The following is a 14,084-nucleotide window of genomic DNA, read 5'->3' as shown; positions in this document are numbered from 1 at the left end:
CAATAAAAAGGACCTGATACAAGTGCAACCCAGTTTATTTACATGATCTAATACAGAGGAAAAGCTAGCACTGTAGTGCTATATGGTGACCCATTACCAGCTTACTTTATCTTAACTTGCTTTATGCTATACTTATTGTGCTATCATTGGTCAGTGTTTATAAGCAATGTCAAAGAAACATTTATCTGTTTGAATAAGGAGAATGGAAAAGAAGAGGTATAAAGTTTATTCATCAGATTTACCAGAATCGTAATCTGAAATCTTTCCAGGAATTAAGGGACCAGTTTGCAATACCGAAAAAGTCTTTCTTTAGATATTTGCAGGTTAGACACGCGCTGGAAAAAGAGTTTGGGGTGGATGCAATAAACTGGTGCGAGATACCAGTAATCCAGGAAATAAGGCTCGGGTAATAACACAGGAGCAACTATACAGAAAGAAATGGGAAATAGATGTGGGAAGTATCTCGGAAGCCTAATGGGAGAGGGTTCTTGAGTTGGCACCTTGGGTATCCCTTTCTTCATCTCAAAAGCTGTCTCATTTATTCTTATTTTATAGAGCATATTACACTCCCAAGAGACTCTTTTCGAAGGCAGGACCCTTCATGCCCTAGATGTGGAAGGATGGAGGGGGACATGATTCATATGTTCTGGAGATGTCCCAAGTTGCATCGCTACTGGAGGGAGGTTGTGGAAATAATAACTCAGGTATTTGACACGGCAGTAGATATGGAACCCTTGGGGTGTGTATAGGGATGGATAGATGGAGGTAGTGATCCCAAAGGTACAAAATTAGCAAAAATAAGATGCCTTTTCCAAGCTAGGAAACTCATAGCTCAGAAATGGCAGTCCTCAATACCCCCTAGCTGTGGGGAGTGGGTGCAGAATATGAATAGGATAGTCCTCAAGGAAATGGTAGCATTTATAAGACAGGGAGGTATAAAAAAATTTGATAAGATCTGGAAGTTGTGGTGCGAGAAAATGAATAAAGGTATTTACACCTAAGTGGAAGGGTTGCTAGCTAGGGAAACAGTGCAAGGAGAATCCCTGTGTGAGTGGGTAGGAGGGATGAAGGTAGAGAATGGAAGGGTGTAAAAGGGTTTTATGGAATTTTTATTGCTCTTGCTCAATTTTGTATGGAAATGTTGTATGTTTTGTCTAAATCGAAAATAAATTAATAAAGAGATAAAGTAAAATAAAAAATAAAAAGAATAAGGAGTCTTAGTGTAAAGTGATTTTATCATGTTGGAAAAAAAAGTTGCAGCAGGTATAAAGAGCAGTCACCTACAGAGGGAATTAATTATACTGGCAAATGTGATATTGATATAAAATTTGTTTATTTACATCAACATTATATATAGGAAATATTATCGATATAGTATCCTGATCATCTAAGTGCCCTTTCACACTGGTGCACTTAAAAATGTGGCCTGCTTTTTTCAAAAATGTATTTTTTTTGCACGCTTTCATTGTGCTGTGGGTGCGCTTTCTGATTTTCTGACTTCCAGCATGCACCTTTGAAACATGGATATGTGACTCAAAAAACACACCAGAAATGTAGATCTGGTGTGCTTTTGATGTATTGCCTTTGACTTACAGTGGAAGGTAAATTTTTGGTGCACTTTTTAGAGGCGCACCAAAAACAGTAACATGCAGGACTTTTCAAAACTCAGCAGCAATATGAATGGTAACATAGAATTATAAAATAATAGAATTATAAAATAATTTTAATAAATAATTTTCGCGCACTTTTATCACACCGGAAAGGTGTGTTTTAGTGTGACAAAAGTGCACCAGTGTGAAAAGAACCCAAAACTCTGTAGTCAACTTATCTACTACTCATCTTTACCAGCATGGTAATAGCTGCTTCAAATGATGATCATGTTCCAACATGCTATCAAATGGACACTCATTGGTTGGCAAAAAAGTATAATCTATCCTGGCTATATTTCCATGGACAGTGATAAACAGACAGACATAAACTTTAAAATAGCACAGTTTTGTGGAATCAGGGAACTATATTATGATATGTATTTAAAGGTAACCACTTAATACTTATGGCCAATGTATAGTACAGTGTCTTAACCAAATAAGGCCTATAAAAATGTGTAAAGACCTCTCAGGGGCATTTTTTATTCACAAGTCTTCGGTAAAGTGTTTTCTGTTAACTTGACATTTTCTACAGAGACTATTTTTCGCACTAGCAAGAGCTGTGTCCTAGGTCAGGGAGAAAGCAGATTTCCTGGTTTGGTTCTTGTATCTGGCCATAAAGGGAGAGTGGCTAGAAGCAAACTAGTTTATGCATCCCTGGTTGCCAGCAAATGTATAAAGACAACTTGCTTGCACACATTCTGAATATTTGTAAGGTTTAAGTCCAACATTTAATAAGTTTAAAGGAAACACAAAGATTTACAGCTGTGTTACTAGACTTCATCAGTGACTCAATACATAAAAAGTTAAAACCTTCTGTAGAAAGAACTAGGTTTTGAGTATATTTAGTTCCTGTAAAATATTAATGACCTATAAATAGTAATATGATGGGCATCCAATTTGGAGGTTGTAAGCTTTGATGCCAAACACTTTTCAATAAAAGTGACTTAACCCAGATGCTAGGGTAATATACAATCCCATTAAAACTATCACTTTTATATTTAAAATTACTGTGATTCATATATCCCCAAAATGCCATCTAAACCAAATAAACGTATTGGGTTAGCAGGCAGTTGCATTCATTTAATATGCCATAAATTGGTCTTTTAAGCAGGAAAGTGCAAACAGCAGCAGTGAAGTGCAAAGTGAAGTAACCCCTACCAATCAAACAAAATTAATAAATTCAGTCAACTCTAAACTCAAGAGCAAAAAATATATTGTTACATTTAAGTCCCTAGATCTGTGGTTTCACTTTTTCCCCCATTTTCACCTGGTGTCCTGCCAGTGACACAGTTTCTGTCCTTGGGTAACAATGGTTATTCACTATACTACTGTACTGTATCTGTGATGGAGCAGCATTGTCATGTTTTAAGTCAAATTTCTTAATCTATCATCACCGGGAAGGATTTTAGGATCTTATCACCTGTAATACTAAGAATGTGGTATATCTAAATGTGACTGTGGACTACAATATATTGGTCAGACCAGACTTTGGCAAAAAGGATAGAAGACCGCATATGTTATACAGTAAGTGGAAAAGAAACCATAGTGTCCCAGCAAAGTTAAGAAACCATCATAACTGTGATTCAAAAAAACAAAAATTTCTTGGAATCTGAAAAGTTTAAAATAATCTATCAGACTTCTTAACCAAAACAAGGAATGTTTGAATAAATAATTTTCAACTGAAAGAGCTAAAGGGTAACTCCACTTTCGTGAAAAAAAAATTGCATAAAAAAAAAAAAAATCAACAACATATACAATAGTTACACAAACCATCTTGTAATGTGATGTTACTAAAATCAAATGTTCTCAGTTTTCTGTTTTCACTCTGCAGTCAATGTAATTTTTTGTAATATTCAATGCAATACAGCAACCTGGATGTGTTCTGTACACTGTTGGTGTATACAATACCCCAGGAAAACAGAAGATTTATTATCAAATACTTGCCATAATTTTCCTTTCCTGATTGACTCCATGGCAGCCTAAATGTGGGTTAACCCAGCCTCCCCTCCAATGCTATAGGACCCCACTCCCATAAATTTGAGCTTTCAGCTAGAGACTGCATTCCCTAATTAGCCAACTCTTGACCACCAAAAAACAGCTCTATCTGTCTCAAAAAAAACATAAAAATTTAGTTTGGGTACAGTGTTGCATGATTGCGCTAATGTCATTCAAAATGACAGCTGAAAATTGGTCTTGGCAGGAAGTGGGTGAAAGTGCCCAGTGGGCAAGTGTTGATTTAAATATCAATTGCTCCTTATAGTATTTTAGCACCATGCCTTGGTTTGTATGTGTATTTTATCATACTTACAAGGGTGACCCCAATGAAATTATGGATATATTTTACAGTATAGTTTTGCTTCTATTTTTAAGCCTGTATGCTAATTTGCCCTGCAAATTATTCCTGTACTATTAGACACTGCTTTTAACTTTGTATTGTATTTTAGTGAATTCTTTATTTTTAATCCATAGACCATGTATTTTCTTCTACTTATTCAAAGAAGCTTGGAAAATAGATGCAATAATAGAGATATGGAAATGGGTATAGTTTTGATATAGTTTGTAGTTTTTCCGATTTTAGGAGATCTTAACCACTTGCCTACCAGGCACTTACACATCCTTCCTGCCCAAGCCATTTTTCAGCTTTCAGCACTGTTGCACTTTGAAAGACAATTGTGTGGTTATGTAACACTGTACCTAAACAATTTTTTTTAGCATTTTCTTCACACAAATGGAGCTTTCTTTTGGTGGTATTTAATCACTGTTGTTTTTTTTTATTTTTGACAAAAAAAGACGAACAATTCTGCAAAAAAAATGTTTTTTACTTTTTTTCTGTCAGTAAATGTTGTAACTAAGTAATTTTTTGTCTTCACCGATTTTCGCCGATGAGGCAGTACTGATGGGCACTGATAGGCTGAACTGGTGGGCATTGATAAGGTGGCACTTATGGGCACTGATGAGGCAGCACTTATGGACAATGATGAGGTGACACTGATGAGGAGGCACTAATATGCCGCACTTATGGGCACTGATGGTGGGCTGATGAGGAGGCACTAATATGTTGCACTTATGGGCACTGATGGGCTAATGAGGAGGCGCTAATATGCCGCACTTATGGGCACTGATGAGCACTGATAGGCGGCACTAATGGGCACTAATAGGCAGCACTGGTGGGCACTGATAGGCAGCACTGGTGGGCACTGATAGGCGGTACAGATGGGCAATGATGGGTAACACTGATGGGCATTGATCGATATCAGTGATGGGTACTGATGGGCAGCACTGATAGGAGGCACCGATTTCCATCACTGACTGGTATCGTTAATGGGCACTGATTGGTGGCACTTGTGGGCAGTGGTGGGCACTGATTGCTGCCACTGGTGGGCACTGAATGCTGACATTGGTGGGCACTGTTTTGTGACACTGTATTTATTTATTGTAATCAGGGCACTGATGACCAGTGTCCATATTACATCCCTAGATGCCCCCCTGTGAGGAGATGACGCTGATTGACTCTCCTCTCTCTCACACTCTGTCAGTCTGCTATCTCCTTGTTTACATGTGACTGGCTTGATTGGATTGGACACAGCCGAACACATGGTTAAAGAGCCACGGACAGGGCTCTTTACAGAGATCAGGGTCACACCGTGTCCTAGCAACATGAGTCGACCATGATCGCCACGCTGCATGCTCCAGCGGGCACGCGAGAGTGGCCGTTCTGTGATGCCATCATATGGCGTCGTCCCAGAACGAGAGCTGCACAGCCCTGCCTTCATTTGATGGTGGGTGGGCAGCAAGCAATTAAAGTAATATGTGAATGATTTTTAGAGTTTATTCTGGTTAGGGCTTTGAATAGTAAATTAGTAGGGCTGGATAAGTAAGTAGAGATCAGTTGCGTCCCCAACCCCCACTTCCCCCCAAAAAAGAAGGAGTATGCACTGAAACATGGAGCTTGTAGGGTACAATGGAGCTCAACTCAGTAGATTCCTTTCTGAGTGAGCTGAAATATGTACGTTGGGATAGTAATGAAAACAAGTCTCTGTATACTAGGGAGCTGGGTCTCCCAAAGCTACAGTCAAAGCTACAAGTTTGACAATGGGCACTGCAGTTTCTTTTTCCTTCTTGAATAGGATGCGACCTTTGACGCTTTGAATTTAAGAAACAGATTGTCTGGCAATCACTACTGTCAAAATTGAATAAAGTTCCAGTCAAGGCCGCTGATAGGGCAGTACAGTCAGCCCTCCTGTAGCGGGTCCAAGCTCTGTCACTTCAGAAGAGGACACCTACTTCAGAAGAGGGCACCTGCAGGAGAGGAAAGCCAGCAGTACTGCCTTGTGACACCCATGGATCCCCTGCAGTGCTGCTGGCTTTCTCCCTCCAGCAGCTCTACAGAGGAATCAGTTCTATATACTCACAAAGTGTTCCAATCTACAGAGTCTCTACCGGTGCCTCTGCTGGATCCTGAACATCCCCCTCCATCTCCCTTTAGCCCGTAGTTGGCAGTGTTATTTACTTTCAGGAGATGGATGATCAGGAAGCTTGCTCCCCTCCCTCCAGATCGTGCTCTCACTGCTATGTGTTCAGTGGGAACTCCAGGGTTTGGATGGAGCAGTGCTTCTGGGGTGGTTGGGGGGTTGTTGCTGGAGTGAAGGGACAGCATCTTTAGGATTTTGAAGAGGCGGTGAATATAAAGCCACCCTAGAACCACAGGTAGCTGCCACTGCAGTGCTGAAGCTAGGAGACAGTGGACACATTTCTCTTTACAGCTGACAGACATCTCTGCCCAGTCATTTCTATATACCACCCCTGAAACCCCCTTTATAATTTGCGTAGCAGGAGCACACACGTTCCTGCTTGCGCTTTTTTTTTTTTTTGTTTTCGCACATAGGGTAGTCCATTCACTTGAATGTGCTGCCTTAGGTGTGACAAACACATCACAGAGGCTCTAGAACCTTTTAAGGTATGCAGCTTTGCTGCATGAAAAAACACAGGTGTGCTAATTGCATTTGTGGTGCTATTAACAATTAATGGCATCACAAGCGATATGCGCATTTGCAGTGCATTTCCGAAATGCACTTTAAAAACGCCTGTTACCTGTGCAGTTTGTCACACATTAAGGAATAGGGATGAGCCGAACAACCCCCGGTTCGGTTCGCACCAGAACTTTCGAACTTTTGAACTTTAGAACCCCATTGAAGTCTATGGGACTCGAATGTTCGAAATAAAAAGTGCTAATTGCAATGGCTAGTATGCAAGATCTTGTCCAAAAAAGGGTTTGGGGACCCGGCTCCTGCCCCAGGGGACATGGATCAATGCCAATTTTTTTTTTAAAAACAGCTGTTTTTTTCAGGAGCACTGATTTTAATGATGATTAAAGTGAAAAAAAAAGTCAAATATTCCTTTAAATATCGTGCCTGGAGGGTGACTATAGTATGCCTGTGAAGTGGCACGTGTTTCCCGTGTTTAGAACAGTCCCTGCACAAAATGACATTTAACGGAAAAAAAGTCATTTAAAACCGCTTGCGGTTTTAATGTAATATCTGTTTCCGGCAATACGGATGAAAATCATTGAGAAAAAAATGGCATGAGTAGCCCCCCTGCCCATTACCAGCCCCTTTGGGTCTTGTACGGATATTAAGGGGAACCCCGTATGAAATAAAAAAAAGGAAAGGGGACCCCAGGCCCTATACACTCAGAAATAAAGTATACAGGCGGTACAAACAAGACAGGTACTGTGTAGGTTTGTTGTGTTAAGTAGAATCTGTTTGTAATTTTGAACTGGTACATTTTTAAAGTGTAGCTCCAGTGAAAAAAAACAAATTTTAAGCTTTTTGGAAAACATAGGGAAGGGTTATAACCCCTGTATAATTCTTTTTTTCATCTCACTTCCTGTTGTCTCCTTCCGTTTGCAAGTAGTGGTGTTGCCACAAGTTAACACTGTATGTCCTCAAAGTGACTCTTGGTGAGCACTGGAGTGCCCTGCTGTGAACGATTATATCAAGAATTGTAATTACATGCCATTGTTGAACAGTGGTAGAAAAATTGGGCCTTTGGTGGTTGTGGTGGTGGTGCCACAACACTATAAGTCCTCACAGTTACTCTCAGTGGGCGCAGGAACGGGCCCTGCTATGAAATATTATATCAAGAATTGTAATTACATGTTGAAAAATTGGGCCTTAGGCACTGGTGCTGGTGCCACGACACTGCAACCTCTCCCAGATACTCTAGTTGGAGTGCAGGAATGAGCCCTGCTGCAAAGCATTGCATCAAAAATTGTAATTACATGCCCCTGTTAAACAGGGGCTGAAAAATTGGGCCTTAGCCACTGGTGCTGGTACCACGACACTGCAACCTCTCCCATATACTCTAGCTGGAGTGCAGGAATGAGCCCTGCTGCAAAGCATTGCATCAAAAATTGTAATTACATGCCCCTGATAAACAGGGGCTGAAAAATTGGGCCTTAGGCACTGGTGTTGGTGCCACAACACTGCAACCTCTCCCAGATACTCTAGTTGGAGTGCAGGAATGAGCTGAACTAAAAATGTTCTTCCAAGCTATCAGCAGGATCATTGAGGAGGAAGAGGATAGTCAGTCAACATAACAGAACAGTCACTCAGCATCAGCATAGGCAGTCTTGAAGGAATGTGACATTTAAAAAAAAAATATTCGGTTACATCAGCTTCAGGTGCTTGGTAGCTGGTGGTGATCCAAGACTGATTCATCTTTATGAAGGTCAGTCGATCAACTGAGTCGGTGGACAGGCGCACCCTGTGATCGGTAACAAAGCCGCACTGAAGGTGCGTTCTGAAAGAATGCTGGATGCAGGACAGGCCAGTAGCTCAATTGCATACTGTGCAAGCTCTGGCCAGTGATCCATCCTCAAGACCCAGTAAGCCAGAGGATTTTCGGTGGGAAAGGTGTCCAAGTCTGACCTTGTCCCTAGGTATTACTGCACCATGTAAATCAGACGCTGGCGATGGTTGCTGGAACCAATCATACCTTGGGGCTGTGGACTAAAAAATTGTCTGAATGCATCTGTCAGATGGCCACCTTCTCCACCGTTCCTTCTGTGACTGACCGAAACCTCAGCAACACATTGTCCAGGACCAGGAGTTTGTAACCTCCCAGTCTCTGGGAACGCGCTGCCCAGACCTTTCTGCAAGGCCTCCCAGAGATGTCTCATCCTCTGCTCCCTCTGCGATGGCAAGATAAGGTCCGCAACCTTACCCTTGTACCGTGGATCAAGGAGAGTGGCTAGCCAGTAATGGTCCCTCTCCTTGATCCGGAGAATATGAGGATCCTTCCGCAGGCTTTGCAGGATCAGGGAGGCCATGAAGCGTAGGTTAGCTGAAGCATTCGGTCCGGAGTCCTCTGGGTCACTAAAGGACAACATGATCCGCAGCCACCTCCTCCCTGCCACGTACAAGTCCACGGGTTTCTTGGGACTGTAAATCATCCCTAAAAGATTGCTGCTGCTGAGTGCCAGGCTCCACCTCCATGCTGACACAAGCCTCCTCCTCCTCCTCCTTTTCCTCTTCCTGTGTGATGGGTGGGGCAGCAGGAACACTGTCTGGATAAAGGGGGCCTTGAGAGGCAAGGAAGTCCTCCTCTTCCTGCCTCTGTTCTGTCTCAAGTGCCCTGTCCATTATTCCACACAGCGTATGCTCCAACAGGTGGACAAGAGGTACAGTGTAACTGATGCATGCACTGTCACTGCTCACCATCCTCGTGGCCTCCTCAAATGGTGACAGGACAGTGCATGCATCCCTGATCATGCCCCACTGGCGTGGTGAAAAAAAACAAGATCCCCTGTCCCTGTCCTGGTGCCATTGTCGCACAGGTACTCATTGATGGCCCTCTGCTGCATATGCAGCCGCTGCAGCATTGCCAACGTTGAGTTTCGCCTGGTGGGCATGTAACATATAAGGCGGGTCTTGGGCAGGTTCAACTCCATTTGGAGCTCAGCCAGGCGAGCACTGGCATTAAATGATCAGCGGAAATGCACACAGACTTTCCTGGCCTGTCTCATGACATCCTGTAAGCCTGGGTACCTGCCCAAGAACCGCTGCACCACCAGGTTAAGGACATGAGCCACACAGGGGACATGGGTCAGTTGTCCCTGACGGAGGGCAGAGAGGAGGTTGGTGCCATTGTCGCAAACCACCATTCCTGGCTTAAGCTAGCATGGCGTCAACCACCTCTCGGCCTGCCCCTGCAGAGCTGACAAAACATCCGCCCCAGTGTGGCTCCTGTCCCCCAAACAAACCAGCGCAAGCACGGCATGGCATCGTTTTGCCTGCGTACTTGCGTAGCCCCTGGAACGCCTACGGAGCACCGCTGGTTCTGAGGACAGAGCACTGGAAGAGGTCATGGAGGAAGAAGAAGAGGAGGGGGTGGAGGAAAGAGGTGTGTCACAACCAGTAGTAGCATTTTGGAGGCGTGGTGGCGGAACAACCTCCAACACTACTGCACCTTTTCCTGCATCCTTCCCAGCTGCCAGAAGAGTGACCCATGAAAGATAGGTAACATCCCTGTACATGCCTGCTGGACCATGAGTCAGTGGTAATATGCACCTTACCGCTGACCGCCCTGTCCAGCGAGGCATGGACATTGCCTTCCACATGCTGGTAGAGAGCCGGAATCGCCTTACGTGAGAAAAAGTGGCGTTTGGGGACCTGCCACCGAGGAACCGCACATTGCACAAACTCACAGAAGGGGGCCGAGACTACTAACTGAAAATGCAGCAGCTGAAGTGCAAGAAATTTAGCCAAGCTAGAATTCAACCGCTGGGCATGTGGATGGCTGGGAGTGAACTTCTTTTGATGGTCCAGCAGCTGGGGCAGGGAAATTTGCCTGGTACAATCAGACGTCTGTTTAGCAGAGTGCCCACAAGTACTTGGCTGTGACACACCTAATTCTTTTTTTTTTTTTTTTTTTTTACAATAAAGTTTTATTGAGCAAATTCAGAAAACACAGAGATAACAGCAGTGTGCAAAGCAATAATCAGCCAATACAGGGCACGAAATGATCAGTAACAGAATGCAGAAACTAAGACAGATCAAAGCCCAACATAACACAAAGTACCACAAATCTTGTATAGGCTGTATGGTCATGTTTGTTTCGTTTTTATTTAATTGTAGTTTATTTTATGTTGTTTTAGTGTCTTCCTTTCAAAAAGGAATAATTAAGGGGTTAGGTGGGGGATGGGAAAGTTGGGGAAAAGGAAACACAAAGAGAAACAAAAGGAGATAGAAAAGAGAAACAAAGGGTAAAAGAGCAGAAAGAGGCGTAGTACAGTAGACAGAGTTTACAGACTGGGCCGCCCCACGGCCCTGCGAACCATCTCTTAGTTATACCAACCAGGGGTGAGATTCCATGCCTTGAGGCACGTCTCAGTCTCAACCGCCGAGCATTCACCCAGTACTCAATTCCCGAAAAGCATCAGAATACTTAAACTGGACCCATGGGGACCATGTCTTGTGAAATTTATCAGCCGTATCTTTAGCTGTAGCGAGCATCTCCTCCAGAGAGAAAATATGGTTAACTGAGTGTACCCATTCCCTGACCGAGGGTACCGTAGTTAGTTTCCAGTATTTAGGAATCAGGGATTTGGCCGCTATCAGCAGGTACTTAGACAAAGATCTGTTGTATCTGCCCAGCGGCATGTCTGATATGTGCAAGAGACAACACTCCGGTGAAAGATTTAGTGTGGTGTTAGTTATATTGAGAATTAAATTGCAGATCTCGCCCCAGAAGCTAGCTATCCGGGGGCAACTCCACCAAATATGCAGCATGTCTCCCGCAGCCTCCCCACACCGCCAACAGAGGTCAGAGGATGTCGGATACCATCTCTTAACTTTGGTCAGGGTGGCGTACCAATGTGAGAGTAATTTGTATGCGTTTTCCTGTAGCCTGGTGCTTATAGTGCCTTTGTGGGTGAGGATACATGCATTGTGCCACTGTGCATCCGTAAAGCGAGTCAGAAGGGCCCTCTCCCATGCATCCCTAAATCTGTCCGACTCCGTGTGGATCAACTGCTGGAGACACGCGTACATAAAGGAGGTCGCCTTCTCCAAGGGGGCACCCTGGAGGCAAATCTTCTCAAAGGGTGTAGGGTCCCTAAGCACAGCCTCTTTCCGTATAGGCGCCAGAAGATAATGGCACGCCTGCCTGTATTTCCAGAATGATAATGTTGCAGGAGGGAGGCTACCTATAAGGTCATCAAAGGGAAGAATCTTTCCCTGTCGTACCAGGTGTGAGGCTAACAACGGGGAGTTAGCAGTGCGTGCAAAGCCATTTGTGGACAGTCCCGGGGGAAAATTCGGATTGCCCCGGAGAGGTGTTAGAGGGCTAGGGGAAGAAGTAAAGTCGTGGTGTGAGGTCAGCTTATGAAAAATCCGCAATGAAGCCCCAATGAGAGGGTGTTGTGATAGTTCCCTAGGACATCTGGCCCACGGGATCCAAGGGGAGAATCGCAATGGAGATCTAGACACTCCTTCTTCTAATGAGATCCAGTCTTTGCTATCTGCATGACAGTTCCAGTCAACTATTCTAGCCAGGTGGGTAGCATAGTAATACAGTTTGAAATTTGGGAGCCCCATCCTGCCTGCTGCCTTCGGTAAGGATTGTAACTGTTTAAAAAAGGTGGCTGGGAGTTCGATGGGTAAAGTGTGGAATAGATAAAGAAGTTGTGGGAGTGTTATCATTTTAATGAGTGTGGCCCTTCCAAACCATGAAAAGAGGCCCCGAGACCACCTAGTCAGGTCTAGTTCAATCTGCCTCAACATGGGCTTAAAATTAAAAGAGAAGATCTTGCTTAACTGCGGGGTAAGTTTGATGCCCAAATATGTCAAGGCGTCCGTCACCCATTTAAATGAGGTATTCGATTGTGCCTGTGCCAACACGTCAGGGGGAGCGTTAGATTCATGGCCTCAGACTTAGTATAGTTAATCTTGAGGTTTGAGATGTAACCGTATACCAAAAAGGCCTGTAACAGGTTTGGGATCGAGGTATGCGGGTGGGTCAGAAAAAACAATAAATCATCCGCATAAGCAGCGATTTTACAAATTCTCTGCCCCACGGGAAAGCCTGAGATGGAGGGCGTGTTGTTAATCGTGCGAATGAATGGCTCTAGGGTGAGGATAAACAGGAGCGGGGAGAGAGGGCACCCCTGCCTCGTCCCGTTCCTAATCTGCACTGGATCAGACAGGGTCCCATTGATCTTCAATTGGGCAGTCGGATTTTGATAGAGGGAGGAAATCCAGGAGAGCATGTGGGGGCGTAACCCCACATGAGTGCATGTGGCAAATAGAAAATCCTAAGCCACTCTATCGAAGGCCTTCTCTGCGTCCGTGGCCAGGAGAAGGCCCCCAAACCGAGCACTCTGACAGTGGTGGATTAGATTCAAAGCCTTCGTTACGTTGTCCCTGGATTCCCTCCTCGGCATAAACCCTGCCTGATCCAGGCCGTTCAATTTGGGGCAAAAAGTATCTCAATCGGTTTGCGATAATTTTAGACAAGATTTTTAAATCCAAATTAAGTAAGGAAATGGGACGGTAGCTAGCACAAACCGTGGGGTCCTTCCCCGGCTTGGGGAGCACCGTTATATAAGCTCCCAGGAAGGTCGCAGGAAGTTGATGGGGCTCTCTCAGTGAATTGAGAGTTCTCAAGAGTGGCTTTTCTAACAGATCTGAAAAAGCCTTGTAGTAGTGCGCCGTCAGCCCATCAGGGCCAGGGCTCTTACCCGGTTTAAGGCTCTTTATCGTCCCCAATAATTCCTCCGAGGTGACTGGACCCTCTAAGGAATCTGCGTCGTCAGGAGAGAGTGTAGGCATGCCACTCCGAGACAGGTAATCCCGGATGATATGGCCTCTCTCTCCGAGCAGCCCCCCAGGTTTATGCTGAGAAGGGATGTTGTAGAGGTCACTATAAAACCGGTGAAAGCTGTCAGCAATCTGATCCACCCGGTTCGTCAAAGAACCGTCCGCCTTCTTAATTGCCAAAATGTTATTGGCGAGGGCAGCATCTTTAACCGCCCTGGCCAATAGCCTACCCCCCTTGTCGCCATGTTCGTAGTAAATTTTTTGTTTTAGAAAAAGGGTGCGTTTACTTTTGGTCTCCAGGATACTTCTCAGCTCTGACCTCGCCTCAAGCAATTCCTGGGTTACTGAAGCAGCCCGGGACTGCTTATGTTGGGACTCAAGCCGTGCAATTCTCGAGGTTAGGGTAGCTATCTGAGATTCCACCTTCCGTTTACGGGACGCCCCTGCTCTGATAAACTCTCCCCTCATTACACTTTTGTGGGCTTCCCAAATAGTCAGGGGTGAAAGCTCATCCGAGACATTTTCTCGGAAATAATTACGGAGGGCGTCCGTCAGTGTCGGGAGTAGTTCAATGTCAGTCAGTAGCGAGGGGTTCAGTCTCCACGTGCAGGGTCTA

The 14,084-nt window shown here is 44.4% G+C and overlaps 1 protein-coding gene across 7 annotated transcripts in view; it reads right to left on the bottom strand.

The window, feature by feature from the left end:
• SUGCT (succinyl-CoA:glutarate-CoA transferase) overlaps positions 1-14,084 on the bottom strand; it is a 1,356,517-nt gene that overhangs the window by 505,997 nt on the left and 836,436 nt on the right. The window lies entirely within an intron of this gene.

The sequence above is a fragment of the Lithobates pipiens genome, unplaced genomic scaffold (assembly GCF_037356315.1).
Source record: "Lithobates pipiens isolate NorthernLeopardFrog02 unplaced genomic scaffold, aLitPip1_a1.2 Scaffold_19, whole genome shotgun sequence".
Lineage (NCBI taxonomy): Eukaryota > Metazoa > Chordata > Amphibia > Anura > Ranidae > Lithobates > Lithobates pipiens.
Note: the sequence above shows the minus strand (reverse complement) of the source record. Positions and strands in the feature narration are given on the sequence as shown.